This window comes from Pelophylax lessonae (assembly GCF_965119305.1).
Source record: "Pelophylax lessonae genome assembly, chromosome: 8".
Taxonomy (NCBI): Eukaryota; Metazoa; Chordata; class Amphibia; order Anura; family Ranidae; genus Pelophylax; species Pelophylax lessonae.
In genome coordinates, this window is record NC_138775.1 from 125830219 (window position 1) to 125839051 (window position 8833).

Below are 8833 nucleotides of genomic sequence, written 5' to 3' on the forward strand. Positions count from 1 at the left end.
CGGACCCACTCCTTCTCAATGATATCGTCAAAGCATTTGGGAAAGGGAAACACCTTCGCCACCCTGGAGGGCTTGCGAGTGCCAAAGGCAACTTCCGGATGAGCTGCATCCGCAGGTGCAACCTCCAGTTTTAGGGTCTCCCAGGCAGACACAATCAGTGCGTCCACCAGTGCCTTGTCTTGCGCTATGGCGGAGGCAGAAAGGTCATCCTCACTATCAGAGGAGACGGGGCGCGAGACAGCAGCCCCAGAGGAGGAACCCACAGCAGCAGCGACTGGCTCAGGATCAGAATCTGAGGCATCAGACAAGACAGGGGTAGGCGGGGGTCGCTTTTTAGCCCCCCGTCCCTGACAGGCCACCTCCACCCGGGACACAAAAATTACTCCAGGACCGCCGAAAGAGCATCAATGGTGAGCGGAGAATCGGAGGGCCCTGCGGCCACCTCGAGGGGATCAGGTGGGGACACATGTGCAGCAGGGTCCATGGCAACACCAGGGGAACCAGTCAGCAAAATATGACAAAATTGAAAAAAACTTTTTTTTTTTTGCAAAATGTAACCCAGCGCTGCAGCGCCCCTCAATGGTCAGACAGCATGCCTCGAGACCCCCGCAGAGAGAGAGAGAGACCCCCAAAAGGCTCACCACACAATGCACCAGAGTTCAACAGGACTGCTCTCAGCGTTTGTCTGCATGACAAGGAAGTCCTGTGGAGTGATCTTCCAGGGTCTAGGGAGGGGCTCCGCCCCCTCACACGCCCTCAGTAACTCCCACAGCTGCCCAGCTCTGCAAACAAAATGAGCTGGGTGTACCAAGATGGCCTCCCCCATGAGCCACATGAGGGACTCCAAACAAATGGAGGCCCCGCGCGCTGCAGTGGGAAGGGGGGTCCCCACATCCACTAACAGGCGATCGATCGGCAGGTAGGCCCTGGAAATCCAGGGAGGAAGCCCCCCGCACATCAGCCATCCGCACTCGGGACCCCCCCCGCCCCCTTAGCGGCTTGCATGAACGGCGAGCCTCCCCACACACACAAACATCCCCCCCGTAGGGGGGAAGGGAGGGGGAGAGGGAAACCACAGGGGGAGGGTGCACAGGGGAACAGAGGGGAACCCAGATTAGTGGGGGTCCGACCGTCCCAGGGAGGGGCCCGGGTCCACCCCAGAGTCAGCCATGAGGAGCAGGGTGGAAACTTTTATTCACCATACCGGAACAGAGCGGGCGCCACTCCAGACAAAACCCCTCACCGCCCAGTGGGGGGGGTTGGGTTTCGGCCAAAGGAGACGCTGTGACTCGGGCGTCGACCGGTCGTATGCGACTAGGCGGGACGTTTAACCCGCGGGCCAGTCCCCGTCCAGCGGGACTATGTTGCGGCCGACCCAGCGTGGAGCTGGGTCTGCACGCGCTTGTAGGCCGGCTGGGGTGACCACTGGATCTCAACATCCAGCTCGTCGCCCAGATCCGGCATAATTGCTTGAAGATCTCACAGGAACAACTGGAGAAAAAAGCTAACTAAAAAAAGATTTATCTAAAAAAGCTTGCCAGGACCAGAGATCCCAGCAAGGAACTTAGGTCCTTACTCCTGACTAGGCAGAAAAAAACTGACATCCTATAGCAGGGAGAGAGAGGATATAGCCCCTGGGACTGCCCATAGGTGTGGCCAGAACTTTTTTCCTGCCTAGTGTCCTACTCCTGCAGGGGGCAGTATAACCCTACGGATATCAAGATATCAGTCCTGCCTCTGTCAATGAGCGACAGAGAAAGTACAATTGTAATACTAATGTGATACCTACATAATCATGTGTATAAAAATCTTCAATTGTGTCAAATAAAGCAGAACAGTTATTTTGGAAAGATGTGGAGTTTATCTTTTTGTGTCTGTTCCCTACTGCAGTAGTTATTATTTGGAACCACTGATCAATATGAGGATAGGAGTTGCCTTTCTATATAATGTCCAGAACAAGCCACTGGAAGGCATTCTAATTTTATTATGTCTAGTATGTGGGTGTTTTTTGTGTCATTTTATCAGTGTGCAATTAAAGGTTTATAGCTCACACCTGTGGCTTTGTCTCAATCACACTTAGTCTTGCATATAGTTTATATACATTCATGCAATGAAATTTGGTCTGTGCCAATCACTTTAGGAGCACATATACAAGGGTTGAGCTCTTATCCATAGAGTAGGTTTGTTGTATTGCTACACAAGCATGGCCACCTACCGGAGACCAGCCAGACCAAAGGAAAATGGCCCCCGTGACATCATCCAACTACACAAACATGGCCGCCAACCGGAGACCAGCCAGACAAGGGAAAATGGCCACCATCAGCTACAAACACTGAAGCATGCTGCCAGGATCTTTCCTGCACCCTCTGCAAGGGGACCCCCCTGAAGGCAAGACACACGTTTAGGGGAGACTCTGCTGTGCACTCTGCACCAGTCTCTGCACTGGGACCCCCCCTGCACTATACCCACACTGCAAACAGCAGGGCATGCACCTAGGGGTCTCCTACACTGGGACCCCTCCAGACTGCCAGGGTGGGACACACACTATCCCAGGACCCTTACAGAGTGGGCATAGTGGGGGGAGACCCCAGGGGTCTCTGCCGCATTTTCTGCCCTGGGACCCCACCAGACTCTAGGTCCAGACAGGGGGGAATGGGAGTAGGGGAAACCCCGCTCAGTGAGGGATTTAAGGATGGTGGGAAGGAACCTGCTGGCAGGTTCCACCGTCCCTGGAGGTTACCTGCGTCCAGCCCAAAGAAAACCATCAAAAAGGGGAGAGGGGGGACTGTACTTACTCTTCCATGGTGCAGTTAACACTCCAGACAGAACTCCTTGTGACTGAAGTAGGGGAGCTGTCAGCCAAGGGACCACTGCGACTCAGACCCAAGCCTGGTTGTATGCGACCCTGCATGATGTTTAACTCATGGGCCAGCCTCTGTTCGTGAGGCTATGTCGCGGCCGACCTAGTGCGTAGCTGCTGTCTGCACGTGCTCAATGGCTGGGCTGGGGGGACCACTAGATCTAGATTATCCAGCCCATCGCCCAGCCCGACAGTTGATCGTAGATCTCCGAAAGAAAACAAAAAATATGTAAGGAAGGAGACAATTGCTAGGATCAGAGAACCCAGCCGGGAGCCTTACTCCTGACTAGACAGATTAAAACTGATTACCTAGAGCAGAGAGGGGGGTTATATACCAGCTGAGGACGGCCCATGGGCGTAGCCAGGTGTTTTTTGTTCTGCCCAGTCCTACTCCTGGAGGAGGCAATATAACCCACTAGTTATGATTTATGGAGCAATGTGTCCATTGATGAATGAAAGAGAAAATCACTCTACAGGGGAAAGAAGTAGTGGCAATGGCAAAATGTGCAGTGAACATGGACCCCGAGGGGGCCTACTGTGCTCTGACACACAATGCACCCATAGATGTTATTTGTAATTTCAAGCAATGAAGGCTGTGCAGTGTGCCCCTTACATGTCTAGGCACTGCAGCTGTGCCTGTCACTGCCCTCTTTGTCCTGGCTGCCTGTTGCTGTTTGGGATCTGCAGGTAGCTGTCACTATGGCAGGTGTCATCAGCCATGCCCATACAAGTTCCCAAACTATAGCACAGTATTGGCCATGTGGGGAAACAAGCAACAAGCAGGGGGAAATATGACAAGTGAGCCTAAAGGAAACCTCACAAACACCAGATGACAACAATATAAAAGTCTGTATGGATCAGTTAAGTGTGATGATATCACGTACCTGGAGGTGAGCCTGAACGGTGAGGAAAGCCTCTCTTACGCCTCTGACTCGGGACCCCTGATAGTGCAGACAGGAGGTGCCGAGTAGCACGAGTGCCTGATGTAGCTGGAAGCAGGCTGATGTCCACAGACAGGGATAGCCAGGTAGGTCCAGAGCAGGTATGCAGGCAACTGGTGCTGGTGGCAGGAGCGTAGTGAGACAAGCCGGGTCAGAAGCCAAACGGTCATACAGGAGCCAGAAGGAGCAGACTGGAGCGGAGGTCAAGGGACAAGCCGAGGTCGGTGCAGGCGGAGAGCAGAGGATAGTCAGGACAAGCCGAGTCTGGTACTGGTACTGGTAAACAGGATACAGGTAGCAGGTTCAAGTCAACAAGGCTGAAGACAAAGCAGCACTGAACCTGTGTGCTGATCCAGCTTAAATAGTGCTCTTCCTTGATGAGAAGGGTGGAGCCAGGATTAGCCTGTGAGTTTAACTCATCTTCTGCCAGAGCCTGTCTGACAAAACCTCTTCTTACAGATGATCAGCATTACATCGAGTGCTAAACCTTGCACTAAGTATATAATCAAGAAAAACTAGTCCAAAATGAAAGCTGTGAAATCCTTAGGGGTTAACTTGGTAAAATTGCAGTTTTCTTCCAAAAAAGTGACTGAAGGCATTCGTTTGTACATCTGATTTATAGTTTAGAGTCCATGGAACCTTTTCTCTCCCCTTATCTTAGACTGTAGTCTGCAAGCTTTGCTGTATTGCTGCTTCACTTCATGCTCTGGAGTGGCTGACCTGAGTATCCAGAATCATTACCTGAGGATTAGTATTGAGGATGTGACTGAACTGAAATTTGGTGAGTGGACACGTTATTTTATAAAGCCCCGTACACACGTATCGATCGTCGGCATACAAATGTTCGTCTTTTCTCCCCGGGATGTCGGTGTCTGTTGAAAAGTGCAAAGACAGCACAAGGACAGCACAAGAATTTTGTCTGCAGACTTCAGCTGACTGCAGAAGTGATGTCATGTAATGGTTAACTTTCCCTGTGTTTTTAATTTTCTGAGCATGCCCAGTCTTGCAAATCTGCGGTCTGTCGGCCGAATTCTGTACTGACAGGCGAACAATCGTCCGTTCTGGTGTCCGCAGACAAAAATTTTCATGTTTGCACGAAAGACTTTTGTCCGCGGATTGTGCGCAGACAGCTGTCGGAGGCACCATACTAACACGCGTACAATCGGCAGATCTTTCATCCGCCGACGTTTGTATGCCGACAATCGGTACGTGTGTACGGGCCTTTACTGTATTAGAGCCACAATAACTTATACTATTGGTAAGAAACGCATCAGGGACTCTAGTCAACTCACAAACAGCATTGCCTGGCTGTCTATATACTGTATGTACTATATGTTTAACCACTTTACCACCGGAGGATTTTGCTGTCTTACATCCAGGTCACTTTTTGCGATTCAGCACTGTGCAACTTTAACTGACAATTGCGCGGTCATGCAACGCCGTACCCAAACTAAATTTACGTCCTTTTTTTCCCACAAACAGAGCTTTCTTTTGGTGGTATTTGATCACCTCTGCGCTTTTAATTTTTTGCGATATTAATAAAAAAAATGCGCACATGTTGAAAAAATAACAATATTTTTTTACTTTGACAGTAAAAAAATATCCAATATATTCAATTTTTGTCATATATTTAGCCCAAAATGTATTTAGCTACATGTCTTTGACAAAAAAATCCTCATTGAGCGTATTGTTTTTTTTTTTTTTTCCAATAAAAGTTTAATTTTATTCAAATTAAATGAACAACAATACAGCAATAATCAACATACATTGAATACATAGAAAGTAACACTCTTCTTGGTACATAGAATTAGCATAGGTTTCGTTTCTAGAACTGAATACAAATGTGGGGGGGGGGGGGGTGGAAGAAAGGCAAGAAGAAATACAGTATCAATTTAGACCATCATTTATAGGATACGACATAGCTCTTCCTATGACAGTTTGGATCAAAGATGTTTAAAACTGTATAGCCAATTTGTTTGAGGAGAGATAGCCCCACACATCCCTGGTGTAGGGGGGGGGGGGGATATCTCCCTGTAAAGATAGAGTTTGAATTCCACGAGGGAAAAAGTATACTACCCCTAAACTATATGCAGATTTCTTGTAAAATGTGTTATGTTTGTTGTAAGATAATCCCGTCTTTAAGTTCTGTGTATTGGTTTGTGGTTCAGAAGTGCAACCAACATGCCCAAGTCTGGTAGAATTTTGTTGGTGTATCTTTGCCAATATTTATGAGTTCCTCCATTTCTGCAATCTTGTTGATTTTTTTAGGTAGGTCTACGTTGCTGGACGGAATCGAGCCACTTTGCCGCAGAACACTCCATGTGAGTGGTCGATAAGTGGTTAAATGGAAACTGGAAACCACCTTTGGAAGGAAGGACGGATCCGGACGAAGTACCACTTTATTCCTATGAACCACTGGATAGGGAGAACGACAGGACAACGCTGCCAGTTCCGACACCCTGCGCGCAGAAGTAATAGCCACCTTCTGAGATAAAGTAAGCAAGGAAATCTCCTGAATAAATCTCCCTTGGATATAGCTACGTACCAGGGAATGGGTGGCTAATAGCCTTTGGAAGAAAATTGCCAAGGCTGAGACCTGACCCTTAATAGTACTCAAGGCCAAATTTTGCTCAACACCCCGTAGATGGAAAGCCAAGATCCGAGCCACCGAGTAAGAGCGAGGGTAAACTTTCAAGAGACTCACACCACACAATATACGACTTCCACGTGCGATGATAGATCTTTCTAGAAGTTGCTTTTCTTGCTTTAAGCAAAGTGAGAATCACACAAGCAGACAATCCCCTCTCCTTCAGCACCTAGCTTTCAACAGCCAAGCTGTCAAAGCCAGTGACCGTAAAGCAGGATGGAAGATTGGTCCTTGAGACAGCAGATTCTCCCTGAGAGGAAGTCTCCAAGGAACGTCTGCGACTAGCCTGACCAGGTTGGTGTACCAAGCCTAACGAGGCCATTCCGGAGCCATAAAGATGACCGGAATCCCTTCTGCCTTGATCCTGCAAAGAAGTTTTGGCAGCAACTTGAGCGGAGGAAACACATACATCAGCCGATACTGGCCCCTTGGAGCCACCAGCACATCTGTGGTGTCTGCCAAAGGGTCCCAAGAACGGGCCACAAACCTCTGCACTTTTCTGTTGTTCCGATATGCCAACAGATCTACGTCTGGAGTGCCCCAACGAAAACAGTTGCTGGAACACCTCCGGATGGAGAGACCATTCCCCTGGAGTCAAGGTCTGCCGACTGAGGTAAACCGCCTGCCAATTGTGAATGGCGGAGAGAGCCAGAAAAAAGCTTTCCGCCCAATGAAGGATGCCTGCCACCTCCAAGGCCGCAAGAACACTTATGGTGCCCCCTCGTGATTGACATTAGCCACAGCCGTGGCATCATCCGATTGAACACGCACTGGACAGCCTCCGTCCAGTGGCTCAGGCAAAGCCTGATCGCTTTCAGCTCCAGAACATTGATCGGTAACTGGATTGCTCCAGAAAGCAGAACCCTTGAGCAGAAAGCTTGCAGAGAACACCTCCCCACCCGGACAGACTGGCATTCATGGTGATCACTGTCCAATATATAGGGAGGAAGGATTTTCCTTGTTTGAGTGACGGGGACCAAGGCCACCATAACAGGGACCTCCTGGTCACCTGGCTCAACTGGATTTGATTGTCCAGAGAACTTAGATCTTTGTTCCATTTGAGAAGAATTTCCTTCTGGAGTATTCTTGTATGAAATTGAGTGCAAGGCACCGCCTCGAAGGACGACACCATCAATCCCAGAACTCTCATACAAGTCCAAAGAGACAACCATTTGCTGGACAGCAATAGCTAAATTGCAGACTGGAGTTTTTGAAATTCGTCCGGAGGAAGAAACACCCTGGCTTAGGATGAGTCCAAAGTCAGGTCCAGTTAGTCCAGCCTCATGGAAGGAACCAGGGACCCAGGACCGATATCCCCTGCAGGTGTAACAAAGCCAGAGCCAACACCTTTGTATAGACCCGAGGAGCAGAGGCGAGACCAAAGGGTAATGCCACAGATAGTGATCCTCTCCCATGGCAAAACGCAGAAACTGTTGATGTCTTGCACATATTGGGATGTGAACGTAGGCATCTTTGATGTCTATGGAGGCCAGGAAATCTCCCTGGTGTAGGGAGGCCACCACCGTGTGAATGGATTCCATCTTGAATTTTTGAACTCGCACAAAGCAATTCAGTGCCTTCAATTCCAGAATTGGATGCACCTTGCCCTCCTTCCTGGGGACCGTAAACAGATTTGAGTAAAAGTCCTAAAAATGTTCAGAGAACAGAACGATTACTCCTTGTTGTACCAGGTCCTGTACCGTCTCAAAGAGAGCCTGTAAGCGATCCGGGGACAGTCGCACATTGGAAGGGAGAAACCTTACCGGAGGGACAGATTGGAACTCAATCTTGTAGCCGGTCCGTATGACCTCGTGCACCCACTTGTCTTGTATCCGGGATAGCCACAGATCCAGAAACCGGCAAAGACGTCCCCCCATCCCAGATACAGGTGAGGGTGCACCTTCAGGCCGAAGCAGCCTTATCCGCAGACCTGGAGAAACCTGATTTCTGTTTTCCAGACCAGGGTAGCTTGGAGCCACTGGAGGAGGCCTTGAAAGACTTTGATCCTTTATCACTTATCCCTGAGGGACGAAAAAACTTTTTATGTGCTGAAAAGGAGGCACCCTGTCTGCTATGAGGGTCCTTACCCTTGTTAGCCTGTGGGAGGAAAGGTACTCTTACCCTCTGTAAGACCTTTAATAATGTCATCAAGGGTAGCCCCAAACAGGCGATCACCCTGAAAGGGTAGATCAGTCAAAGCCTTCTTAGAAGTCTGATCTGCAAACCAGCATTTTAGCCAAAGTATACGCCAGAGGACCACCGCCAACACCCACAGTCGTGCCAAAATTGGAGCCGCATCCAGCGAGGCATTGTAAACAAAATGCAGCCCCTGGATCAACTGGTCTGTCAGCTCCTTAAAGGCAGGGGGAAGTTGTACCCCCTCCA